The sequence below is a fragment of the Lepus europaeus genome, chromosome 3 (assembly GCF_033115175.1).
Source record: "Lepus europaeus isolate LE1 chromosome 3, mLepTim1.pri, whole genome shotgun sequence".
Lineage (NCBI taxonomy): Eukaryota > Metazoa > Chordata > Mammalia > Lagomorpha > Leporidae > Lepus > Lepus europaeus.
The window spans coordinates 76,584,013-76,598,110 of record NC_084829.1 but is presented as its reverse complement, the minus strand read 5'-3'; positions in this window follow the sequence as shown (position 1 = coordinate 76,598,110).

Below are 14,098 nucleotides of genomic sequence, written 5' to 3'. Positions count from 1 at the left end.
CCAGGCAACCAGTAAGAGCAGAGTCATGTCTGGAATTGAGGTCTCTAGGTTTCCAGACCAGCACTACTTACTCTCCTTTTGGAAGCTGGTTGCCTGGGAGCACTTCTTCCTATCATAAGCCTCTGGGCATGTAATCTAATTCTGCTCTGTCCAATCGGGAAGCCACAACCCATGTGGCTATTAAAATTTGAAATGTGGCTGGTCTGTATTTAAACATACCGTAACTTTAAAATATTTACCAGGTGTTGAAATCTTAGGGCAAAAAAAAGAATGTAAGATACCTTATGAGTGACTTTATAATATTCATGGCAAGTTGAAATGACAATGCTTTGGAAACATGTTAGATAAAGTATACTGTAGAAACTAATTTCACATTTTAAAAACAATGTGACTATCAGAAAACTTGAAATTAAATGTGGTTCACATTCTATCTTTTAGACAAATCTGATTTACATTGGGGTCAGCTTCTCATCTGAACTTTCTATTTCTCAGGGCTGTTTAAGATCACATGAGGCAATCTTTGTGAAAGAACTTTTTGGTCACCAGCTGTGTTGATCCTTAGAAGGTGGTAATAGTTTGCAGGGTGTTTTCTTTTGCTGTTTTTCATACATACACATATACATTTTTGGTGAGGGGGAATCTAAGAGAGGACGTAAAATAATAATAGTGTAGTCTACAAGCATAATAATGAAGACATTCGTTCAGTCTCCTCATTTGTATTCTGTAAGCAAAAGACCTGTTGGACTAGAGCCAGCTGATGCAGGATGGCAACAAAGAACACCAGGAAGGAATTTCTTTCTCCCCAACTCTCACCCTCCAGTCCTCCCTAAGCGCTCCCATTTGGCAGAACTGAACAATGAGCCAACTAGCAAGGGAGGTAGGGAGATGTAGTTTGCTGAGTCCTAGCTTCAGAACCTTCTACCTGGCTATAGGAAGTCAGGCTAGGATCTGAGAAACAATAAAAGAACTGGGGCAGTTCCAACTCGGGTGCTGATGTAAGTGATGGCACTCATCGAGTCAGTGGCAACCTGCCAGAGGAAGCTGCTCCGTTCCAGAAGACAGTGGGATAGGCTGTTGCCTGACAGAGGGCTCATTCCATTAGTTAGCCTAGCGGGGTTGCCAGTGAAGGTATGCATGTTTGTAAGTATGAGATACCCTCTGGGAAGTCCTAGAAATTACTGATGGGGAAATCTTTTGGGGATGTAGGTGCTAATTTGGTTGATCTTATCTGCATTTAAAGACAAAGGAACTTAAAATTATGTGTTCCCCATAAGTGATATTTTTTAAAAAGGCCACCACACTGACCTATGAAACTCTTTAAATAAAATTATCATTGTTTTTGTCGAAGACAACTTCTTCTAGTAACAGCATCCCAGCTTCCCCTTGTAGAGTGACTGCTCTCAGCTATTCTGGGAGAACATGAAAATTCCAGTAATTTAATCATATCCTTTCTCCTCTGTCCAAGCAATGTTCAGGTTATGTGCAATCAGTTAATATCGAGATTTCTACTGGGCCCATTGGAAAAGAGATGTTCCTTTCTCATGTGGTTGTTATGTGAATAGAATGTATATTTTGTGCTTCAGTGGCCACATATGGAAGGGAAAGCCTGCCTTAAATGAAGCCAATGCATAGGAAAGTTCATCTAAGAGACAAAGAGAAGACATTTTAATCACATGGAGCACTTGGACTCAACCAAACTTGGAGTAAGTTCTACTTTTAGGTTTCTCTATCACATAAGCAAATGCATTGTCTTTTTGTTATGAAACCATTTTTTAAAAATGAGGTAAAGTTCACATTCAGAGAAAAGCACACAACTGAAATGTATACCTTGATGAAGGAAACTAACCACTATTTCAGTCAAGACAGCATATTTACATGACTCCAAAAATCTCTTTCATTACTTTTGAATCAACTCCTACCTCTTCCCCATAGTAGAGAACAGTTCTGATTCTCACTAGTATTGATCAATTGTGTCAATTTTGGAACCACTTATTAATGGAACTATACAAAATGTATTCTTCTGTATCTGACTCCTTTTGCTCAATGCCATATATTAGAAATTCATCCATGTTGATTAGTAATTCATTCTAAACATGACAATTATTATGTTGTAAGGATTTACTCTATTTTTAATCATTTTGATGAGTATTTGGGTTGTTTTCTCTTCTGCCTGCTGTGAGTAAAATGACTATAAACACCACCAAGTTGCAGTGATGCAGTGGGTTATACTGCCAGTTAGGATGCTAGCTTTTCATACTGCAGTGCCTGCTGGAGTCCTGGTTACTCCGCTTTCATTCCAGCTTCCCACAAGGTACCTCAGAAAGCCCAGAAGATCCAAGCATTTGGTCCAAGTATTTGGACCTCTGCCACCCTTATAGGAGACCAGAATAGAATTCCTGGCTCCTGGCTTCTGCCTGGCCCAGAACTGGCTGTTGGAGCCATTGTGAGTGGACCAGTGGGTGGACAATCAATCTTTCTCTCTTTCTCACTCACTCTGCATTTCTAATAAATTAATAAAACGTTTAGAATACACTGCTGATAATTTTGATATATATGTATATGTTTTTATTTCTCCTATATAAATACCTTGGAGTAAAATTACTAGGTTATATTAGAAATGTATATTTAACTTGATTAAAAACTGCCATCAGCATTTTTATCTGCAAGTCCTATGCATACCTCAAACATGGTCCACTAACTATATATTACTGTAATTAACCTCACACTTGCACTTCTGTAGTCACTGTTTGGTGAAGGGTGCCAGATGTCTTAGAAATTTAAGGTAAACCAAGGCTCCCTCTTCTATCTCCCTCCCATGTACACCAGGCATCTTGTCTTGTAACACAGGTAGTGCATATCTACTGTATTTCTCTTTTCACTTCAACTGCTGTATAACACAGTGGTCATTTTCGGTTGTGTTTTACTTTGACCCCATAAGTTAAAAACACTTATTACATGTATATAAAAGTAGCTGAAACAAAAGTTTCATAAAATGATATTTAACCTTACTATACACAATATACTGATATTTTCTGTCCTTCTATATACATTTTAAAAAATGTGGTCATAAACCACAAATTGATTTCCTAATTTCCTGATTCAATAGGAAGTTCCAACCTCTGTCTGAAAAGCCAGCTGGTTGAAATGGATGTTTAGCCTAGCAGTTAAGATGACTCCATTACCTATTGGTGTGCCAGGGATCCACATGCAGTTCACATTGGTGACTCCAGCTTCCCAGCAATGCAGACCCTTGGGAGCCAGCAGTGATGGCTCAAGAATTAGGTCCTTAAACCTACGGGGGATGGGGGGCGTGGGGGCAGTGCTGTGGTGCAGTGAGTTAACGCCCTGGCCTGAAGCGCCGGCATCCCATATGGGTGCTGGTTTGAGACCCGGCTGCTTCACTTTCTGTCCAGCTCTCTGCTATGGCCCAGGAAAGCAGTAGAAGATGGCCCAAGTCCTTGGGCCCCTGCACCCACGTGGGAGACTGGGAAATTCCTGGCTTCGAATCGGCACAGCTCCAGCCATTGCGGCCATCTGGGGAGTGAACCATCAGATGGAAGATCTCTTTCTCTCTCTCTCTGCCTCTCCTCTCTCTGTGTAACTGTTTCAAATAAATAAATAAATCTTAAAAAAAAAAAAAAAACCTACAGGGGAGACTTGGATTGAATTCCTAGTTCCCAGCTTTGGCCCATAGTGGCCAACAGATTGGTATTCTATCCGTTTTAGAAAAAAAAAAAAAAAAGGCAGACAAGGGTTTCCCAGTTGTAACTGCACAAAGCACTTAGCTTCTTTCATCCTAGGTTTCACTTGTCACAAAGATTGTATCATAGTTATAGTAAGAATTAAAATGAATATGTAAGACTTTAAACGCAAGGCCAGGAAGGCCAAGAATGGAAGGTGCTCAATTAATATTAGTTGACCCTGACCTTACTCATTTCTTATCTATATTGTCAGTCCCTCTCCTACATTTTAAAGGCCTTAACTGACCTTTCTGCTTCTAGTCTCATCTTGCCGATGGCACTGAGATAATGGTTTCTAAAATGAAGATCCAATAATTAGTTGCTACCTATAGCTTTTGGGATTAAATATAAATTTCATACAAAGGCATTTAAACATCTTGGCCTTCTCTTCAGCCATATATATGGTAACTTGTTCCAGTATCCCCTCTCTCCATACCCCATTTGGTCTTCCCCCACCATGTCTTACTAAATGCTTTGCTCTACCCCTTGAGTGCTTGGGTATATACTAATTTATTTACTTCTCCCTTATATATCTTGCCATTTATCTTCTGATTAGCTCTCATGTAATTAATATAGACTAATTGAAGAATTATTTTTTGGGGGAAGCATACATGGGGCACGAGGCTGAGTTAGGTGTCCCTTCCCTAAGTCCCTTAGTACCTTAGTATACCTCTATAATCACTGTATTACACACAGTAGCTGTATCTGCAGTCAGCATTTGACTTATCTTTCTTGTTCATCAGACAATGGTGAGCTGGAGGGCCAGGCCTCATTTTTTAATCCCTGAATTCCTCCAGGGGTACCTACTAAGTACTCAATATACATTTAATGAATGAACAAGCATTTCTGAGTTAGAAATGTTCCACTGCAATTCTGCTAGGCAATTTTCCTGTCTGTACCACAGAAATAGCTGTTTTAGTATAACACCAATGTGGTAACAAATTATTTCTTTACCTAGCGTATTTATTGTCAATGAAAAATATAGACACAGATTTTAACAGAATATCCTGTTGGTTACCTTCAGTTGAAAAAATACAGTTGCTTACTAAGAAGATCATTTCGATATTCTCCCTTTCAAAGCGAATGATGTGACTACTAATGGAGCTGGTATGGTTCCCCTTAATGCTAATCATACTACCTTGGAGATAGAATTTGATCTGCAGGCAGATTTACTTAAAGAAGTAGTTGTAGAATAAAATCTGAGAACATATTTAAAAGCAGGTTAAAGCACTTTCAGTTCTTTTCATGAAAAACAAACACAGAAGTCCCTCAAATTAAAATCTCTGAAATTCAGATTTTAATAAGGATAAAATAAATTACTACTAAACATCTGAATGGTTGTATTTGTTTCCCAACTAATGAAATAATATGCAAATTTCATCAAGCATTCAAAAACTGCATCCTTTAAACACAGCAAGAATCAAAGCACGTTATGTTTTAAGGCAGATAACAATCAGATTAGGCTAATTTTTTTTTTTTAAAGGCAGCCTGTTTTCTAGGTCTCCAATTAAACTGCTTTTTAAACCCGAACTAAATTTTCCTAAGGCATTCAATTTTTTGACAGCTGACATGTTAGCTACTGTTTAAAAGATGATTATTATGTGTAATCAACTTATTATTTACCAAGTATCTATTAATAAAATTTTTAAGCAATATAGACGTCAAGAAGTTAGATTAAGTTTTTTTAATTTTTGTTATTATATATTTAGTTAAAATATATAAAATTGTGACAGTGCTTTCTTTTTTTCTTAGAATGGCACTAAATGGACAACTGAACTCTGGCTAAGGAAATTCTATCTGTGTGCTTTCTAAGATACTATTTATAGCATGTCCCCCCTTTTCAGCTCAGTTATTGTAATTTCTGGATTGTCTACAGTTGTAAAACCCAATTATTACTCTATTAATTTTATTAAAAATCTAACACATCATTCAGGTTCTCCACCAGTTTCCCCATAAGGAAAATAGGAATAATCCTGTTTTCAGGAAGATTTTCATTAGTATTATCTGTATCATTGCCACATAGCATTAGGCAGAGCAATCAAAGTGCTGCCGAACATGAAGGTTCAGTCAGCAAGACAGTAAATCTGAAGCTATTATAATATTAATGGAAGCCCAGGGATATTAAAAATAAAACGCCAAAGCGCTTAATGAGCACCAGTAGACTTTATTTCATAAACCTAAGTTCTAAAAGCAGTAAGGAGTCTGATTCCTATTAAATGTCATTTCAAGTGGCAGGAATATAAAAAATGTGGTTTTATTTGCTTTCTTGCTCATTTTTTTTGAAAAGCAGAATCCTATATACTATATAGTGAAATGAAGTGTCAAATGGTATAAATCTTAGAGAAGTCTGCTCCAATTAATAAAAAATAATTAACATCAAAATATGAAAACTTTTGAAAGTGTTCTCATACTTCAGGCCAATCTTTTTAAAAGTAATCTTTTGAAAAGTCAATTCAATAAACTAGCTTTTACTTCTATAAGTTTATAAGTTCTTTAGGTCTTTTTTTTAAGGTTAAATAATGCACTATTATTTTTGAATATATGTGAATAAAATTGTATCTTTAAGCAATCTTAAACATGTTGCGCACAATTTTTTTCAGACTGTGGATCTTTTAAATATTTTCCTGCTTCATAGTAGCTATTAACTTGTAGGTGAACCACGCTAAAGGTATTAAATTTGCAATTGTGAAATTTAGAATTTAGCAGCTCTAGGCTTGTGTCCTACTGTTTCCATTTAGTATATTATTGTAGATTCTTTCACATCTCTGCATGCGTTTTCTGAAGTATAAACAATGACTAACAACACCTGTCTAGAATCGTGAATGAGATTAAATTTGATTACCCTGCCTGGCACACTCTGAGCACCGAATCAACCTTAGCGTCATCCTTAGCTGTCCGCGTGCCAGCGATCCCTATTTGAATCCGGTGGAGGCCTTTGCTTGTCCACCTGAATACGGCCTGTTTCTTGCCTCTTCCCACCAACATCTTTGAAAAGGCAACGCACAGATACGTTTATTAAACTTCATATTGAGTCTAATAGAGCCAACACTAGCCAGTGAGCTATTTTCACCGAGTATTAGGGGAAACAGATGAACAACTTGGTGAAAGCTTTTCAGGGCAGGTTAGGGATCACACACAGCATTTTCACAAACAGGTAACTGTCATTTCCTGCAGGTCCGCGCACGCAGAAAATTCTATGTACTTATAAAACTGTTGAGGCGGGTGAGCCTGTAACGCGAAGTAAAATGTGTTGACAGGATAAAATGAAGGCGCTGAAACAGTGAGAAGTGGAGAAACGAGGTCGAGCGAGAAACAGGAACGACCCTATTTATTTCATGGTCGGAAGATGGATTAGCACGCATTTGCCTTCCACAATTAGCTTCTCTGCGGAATGCTAGAAAAACAAGAAATTAACAAGCGGGAGAACAGGAGAGGACGACGCTAAACCATCTTGAAAACCAGAAGGCTTAGAGAGGATTTTTTTAGAACCTCTGCCTCTTCCAATTAACGCTGTTTAATAACCGCCAGTGTTTACAGGGGAAGAACGTCCCACGGCACGCCGCCCTTAGCAGGACTGGGGTATGCACGTTAGAACGCCCACTTTCAACAACAAAGAAATTTGTGTGTAAATGTGTTTGAACAGCGTTTCCATCCCAAACCCGTTCCAACACCTAAAACTCACTTTCAAGCCGAACTCACGGCGCGTTCGTGATTCACGAAGGCCAGGACAAAAACCACATCCTCCTGAAAATCAGTTTCACCAACGACTGGTTTACGATTTCTTTATGATTTACAACCGACATCTCCAAAAAGGAGTCGAGACAGTTTTCAGCGTTTTTAATTACGCAGTTCCCAACTTCACGGACTCCGTCTCCCCGCATCCTTTCCCCCATCCTACAGGGTCCGGACCCCTCGGCTGCGGCCCGCCGCCCCGCACAGCTCACGGCACCGCGCAGCGCTCCGCGCTCCGCGCGGCTTCGCCGGCAAAGACTGCGCCGCTCGCAGGCGCCACCACAACCAGAGCGGTCGACCAACGGCCGCCGTCGCCCGCATTCGTTGTCCCGCCTTCCAGTTCCACTGCAGCCAACAGCAAGGGCCATCGGGATACAGAAGCCAATGGGAGCTCGAGGAGGGGCATCATAGGCCGCGGTAGCCTCGCAGTGCAGTCTGGGCCTCCGCCTCCGTTACCCTGGAGTCGAGGTCGCCGCGCCTCGGCCACCCGGGAGCCGCTGCCCCGCCCCTGTCACAGCCCTGTGTTCAAACTTCCCGCACCCCGGCAACCTCGGCACCCGCCCCGCAAGCCTCCGCAGGAGCCAGGCACCCGCTCTGTGGCGGCCGGACGCCGAGGCCCCGGCGGGGAGTTCGGTCCGGGGAGGGAAGGCAAGGAGGCGGGACGCCGCTTGGGCGATCTGGGGGAGCCGGGGCGGGTTGGGGGTGGTTTTCGGGGTGGGCGTGGAGACTGCGGGGTCGCGAGAGAAGACTGGGGCGGAAGCGTTGAGGGGAGCTGCTGGTGGGGCCTTCGTGGTTTGCGGCGTGCGGGGAGTTGAAGCTGAGGGTGTGAGAAGGATTAAGGATGGGGAGGATTTGGGGGCGGGGCGAGGGGAGACAGAAAAGTCCTGGAAAATCAGTGCGGAGCTCGGCGGCAGCCGGGAAGGGGACGGGAGGAGGGCAGGTTGACTGGCAGGTGGGGGATTGGGAAGCTGAGGGGAGTTGGCAAAGGGTTGTTCGTTGGGAACCTGGAAGAGAAGGAAGGGAGCACAGTGCGCCCGGATCGAAAAGGGTTAAGGATAATTTAGGACCAAAATGTAATCCTGGAGGTCTGTGGAGACTCAGGTGGGACAGGAGTTTACGGGGCCCAGCTGGGCAGAAGGTGTGGGTAGCTCTGAGACAAAAGGTTTATGATCAGACTGCGGTTGTGATTAGAGTGGAAAGGCACTTTTGTCCAGACGGACATGCAGGCTTCAGGGCCTCAGGGATGGGATGAGGGGAAGTCAGGGTAGCAAAAAATGTGCTGTCTTGCCGGGAGTGAATTGCAGCAGGTACTCGGATCCTGGAGGTTTTCCCTTTGGCCCACCAGGGCATAGTGTAACCGTGGGGAAGAGCACTGTCCCGGTTCACCTGGATTTAAGCCCCTCTCCTCCTACCTTTGTTGCTTTGGACATATTACTAACACCCAGCGTTGACAATAGCATCATCTAAAAGAATGGGAATAGGTGTAGATTGGCTGTGGGAATTGTAACAAGATATTTGAGCCTTTAGGTAAATGAAAACAATTGAATGGTTTTTGTTAAAGTGCATTTGTGTGTAGATTTTGGTTTGCAAGAGCTCTTCATTGAAGGGTGCGTTGGTGATGATCTTAACCTTTTCTATCATGAATCCCCAGTCTCCCAAAGCCTGAAGGAGGTTTACCTTCTTTCCCTAGGAAAGTAGACTTGAATATCTTGTAGGGATCAAAAGTCATCATTTAAGAGACTTTTTGGGTGGGTCCTAGGAGGGACTATATGCATTATGGAAAAAAGGTCCACCAATAAGGTGCCAGTTCATTATCTGTGTTCTCTCTCTTTCCTTTCCATGGTTGTTATTTTATTCCTATTTTTTTGGCTGTAGTTCTGTATTTGAATTTTATATTACTATTTTAAATCTTTCACTTTGTGACTTTTAATATGTTGACTAGTATGTTTATCCAAACATGTATTAGGAAGTAGTAGTTTGTTTTGATTCACTAAATTGACAAAGTGTCATTTCAAATAAAAAATAATTGATGACTTAGGAAAACAGACTTCTGTCAAAGTTGCATCACTCTGTGAAAAATGTTGTAATTGTATAAGACACAGTAGAAGCCATTACAATAAAGATACCACCTTTTCTCCTGGTTCTTATCTTGCTAGCCCTTCTTCAGCTCCTTTGTGGGATCCTCTTCCTCTGCCCACCATTTAATTATTGCTACTCCTTATAATTTAGTGGTCTGTCCTTTCACTCCATGTTCTTTGTTGGCTGAGTTCATCTTCTCCTTTGGCTTCCACTATCTATTAACACAGTCCCAATTTTTAATCTCTGTTCTTGAGTTAGCATCAAGATTATGTAGCTATTTATTTATTTTTTTGGTAATTTCACATAGATTTCCCATATATATCCCAAACTCAGTGTGTCTGACATTAAACACATCACTTTTCCCTTCCAAACCTGCCCTACTTGAATGGTACTATGCCACCCAATTGTGCAAGCTCCCAAATTTCAAGTTCAATAGATTTTTCTGTCTTCTAACACTATACATTTAATTTGTCATCAAGTCTAGTTTATCCTACTTGATGAAGATTTCTGGAATGAGTTCTGTGCTCTGTAACTATACTACCTTAGTTCAAGCCGTTATCATCTGTCAGAGGCTTCAAGACCAACTCTTGTTCTTCCTCTAGTTTTATTGCCCTCCAGTTCTTGGGTTGGGGTTGGATCTCCGCAAATGTCAGACCTGATCCTTTTAATTCTACTGAAGATCTTTGTTTCCAGCCAGCTTTTTTTTTTTTTTTTTTTTTTTCAGGTGCTTAGTAGCCACTATGTGGACAACCCAGTCGTAAACGGATTGCATTTTGATTATATATCAGGCTTACATGCTTACCTTATGCCTTTCATTTTTCCACATGCTATTGTAGCTTGTTCAATTGCATTCTTTTTTTCTTTTTTTAAGATTTATTTTTATTTATTTGAAAGAGTGACAGAGAGAGGTAGAGACAGAGAGAGAGGTCTTTCATCCGCTGGTTCACTCCCCAAATGGCTGCAATGGCCGGAGCTGCGCCGATTTGAAGCCAGGAGCCAGGAGCCTCCTCCGGGTCTCCCATGCGGGTGCAGGGGTCCAAGGTCTTGGGCCATCTTCTACTGCTTTCCCAGGCCACAGAGAGAGCTGAATTGGAAGAGGAGCAGCCAGGACTCGAATCGGCGCCCATATGGGATGTCAGTGCTGTAGGATGGGGCTTTAACCTGCTGTGCCACATCACCAGCCTCGGCTTCTAGTTTCTTAATGTAGGAGTTCACTTGTGCCTTAACTTATTTTTATATCTCCAGTTCCATCCATAGCTCAGAAACTGACATTAGTAGGTGTTCAGTAATTGAATGAATGAGTGAATGTGATGTCTTCTCCTGGCTGACTGAACCTTGGGCTGATACACTGTGATTAAAATGCTTTCATTTGACCTATTGTTTCAAAATGTAGAAGAAAAAACTGATTATGGCATAAATTTTAAAATCTAGCATTTATTATAATCTGACTGAGCATACTGAAAATTATACTTAAAATCCAAACATAGTTTTAAACATTTTATTTTTAACCACAGGTTTTTTAAATTATTTATTTGAAAAGCAAAGTGATGGGGAGAGAGGGAGAGAGAAAGAGAGAGTGCTTTCATATGCTTGTTGTCTCCCCAAATGGCTACAACAGTTAGGGCTAGGCTAGGCTGAAGCCAATAGCCCAAAACTCCATCTGGGTCTCCCTCATCCGTAGCAGGGTCCCTAGTACCTGGGCCATCATCTGCTGCCTTCCTAGGCACATTAGCAGGAAGCAGACTTGGAAATAGAGTAGCTGGGACTCCAAAAGACACTCTGATATGGGATACAGGGTTCCCAAGGGGCAGCTTAACCTGCTGTACTACATGGCAGCTCCCACAGTTTGACTTTTAAGTAAGAGTAGGTATTAGGCAAATAAATACATGACATAAAAATTTTTAGAAATATTCAGGAACATGTAAATAGGAGTGAGAAAACTTGGTTTTTGTTTCTTAAGCATTTCTCCTTTGTAGGAAAGAGCAGTTGTAATTTTTTTTTAAAGATTTATTTATTTGAAAGGCAGTGTTACAGAGAGGCAGAGGTAGAGAGAGAGGTCTTCCATCCACTGGTTCATTTGCCAAATGGCTACAGTGGCTGGAACTGGACTGACTCAAAGCCAGGAGCCAGAAGCTTCTTCTGGGTCTCCCATACAGGTGCAGGGGCACAAGAACTTGGGCCATCTTCTATTGCTTTCCCAGGCCGTAGCAGAGAGCTGGATCAGAAGTGGAACAGCCGGGACTTGAACTGGCACCCTTATAGGATGCTGGCAGTGCAGGTGGCAGCTTTACCCACTATGCCACAGTGTTAGCCTCACAGTTGTAGTTTTAATTTAGCAGTGTAGTTGTTTATTTTTTTAATCATATCTTTAGGCATTTTCTTTTATGAAGAGAGCTCCTTATTTATGTCTTTCTCAGTTTGTTTTCATTTCGCTTGCCTTGTTGTCTACTGTATGACCTCTCTTACTGGGAGTACCGGTAGCCAGGCAGCAATGTTGTATACAAAGAAGCTGAGCACGGGGATGTGTCAGGAGGTTGACAGGTCTGATTTTATACAATTTTCCCTTAGAACCAAGAGCCTTCTTTAGAGTCACATCTTAGATGATCATTATGATTTCTTATACAGTGGCCTCTACAGCTTCTGTTTACTTTCTGACTCATCTGTAGCTGGATATAAAGGACATATTCTAGCTTAGAAAGGTCTTGTGGTAATCTTTGTTTCTGATCTGTTATGTGTAACCTGTGTTGCTTGACACTTTATTTTAGGGATTTATTTTTGGATGAAAAATGACAGTTATTATATTTGATAGTTTTCTAGCATTGCTATAGTAGCATTCTTGGCCATTTTAAGAAAATAAGCCTTTCTTAGCAGTTGAAATTGGTCAAAACTTATAATTTTCTTTTTTTCTTGTTCTCTTAAAAAATTCTGTTATTTATAAAAGGGAGACAGAGAAAGAGAAAGAGACTGATAGAGATCTCCCATCTGCTGATTCACTCCCTAAATACTGGGAATAGCTGGAGCTATGCCAGGCCAAAGGCAGTCACTGGAAACTCAATTCCAGCCTCCCACATAGATGCCAAGGAGTTCATTCCTTGAGTCACTGCTACTACCTCCTAGGATGCACATTTGCAGGAAGGCAGAATTGGGAGCAGAATCAGGACTTGAACTTAGGCACTCTGATGTGGGATGTGGGAGTCCCAAGTGTCTGTCTTATCTGCTATTGGACATGCCTACCATTGATTACCATTGAGAGAGTGCTAACAGAATAACCACCCCTCCTCCCCCAACACACAGATTAGAAGAAATGTATACAGTTGTTAATGTGTTCACTATTTAAATCAGTTGAATTATATACATGGAATATAAATTACAATATTCTAAATGTTAATTTAGGTCACTATTTTAAGAGAAAGAATAATTTCATTAGTATTATGATTAGGCTTATATTAGTTTTTTTAAATTAGTCAAATGGAAATCATTGGTGTAACATCAGGTAAAATTTATTTTGTCTGAAGTTCTGGTAGGTCATCTCATGTATTTATTATTATCCCAGAAAAAATACTCCAATTTTATGATGGCAGTGGCTCTGAGTGAAACTTTTTGATTTTGCTAATTTTTCCCTCTTGGAATTTTAGAGATTTAAGCATGTCGTATGCAATTATTTTGAAAAGAGGGAAGGTTTAACATTTTCTTTAAAACAAAGAGGCAAATTTTCTAGGAATAATCACACATTCCATGACTAACTAATGAATGATGTGTGGTTACCATGTTGAAGTAGATAGACAAGATTTCTGTTCTCATGGGTCTTACACTTAGTAAGAGGGAAAAGGTGATAAATGGAAGATTATTCCCAATAAGATCTGTGAAGATAAGGTAAGAGCGGATAGTGATTGGGCTCACTTAAAGCACTGTTGGGGCAGCCATCTTTGAGAAGATGATGTGTGTATTGAGAGCAGGAAGAAGTGATGGAGCCGCCTTTGTGAAGTTGTAGGTAACGGGAGCAGCAAAGGCAAAGGCTATGAATTGGCAACAGCTCATGGAGACACAGAGAAGCCGAGTTTGCCTAAGGAAGCAGATGAGAAGAGTGGTATGGAGAATTGGATGGGGAAATATAAAGAAGGGTTAGTGCTTGTACACTTTTGCAGGCTTTAAGGAATTTGATGACCACTTACAGTGTGTTAAGCAAAGGGAGCAGTGCTGTCTGATCTCTGTTTCAAGTTGTCTTTTTTGATGGCTGTGTGAAGGAAGCAAGAATGAAGGCAGAGTGACCACTAGGAGCCTGTGATAGAAGTCTAGGTAAAAAAAGATGATGGCTTGAACTAGGACAGTAGTCATGGGAATGGTAGGAAATGGTCAGATCTGGAATATATTTTGGAAATTAAGCCAGTCAGGTTTTGTAGATGATTTGGATGTGGGATGGGAAGGAAGAAGAAATCCAGGATCATCTTTAGGTTTGTGACATGGAAAATTTAGTAGATGGAGGCACATTTAATGATATTGGAAAGACTGTAAACAATCTGGATGGACAAGGAACAGATAATTTTGGT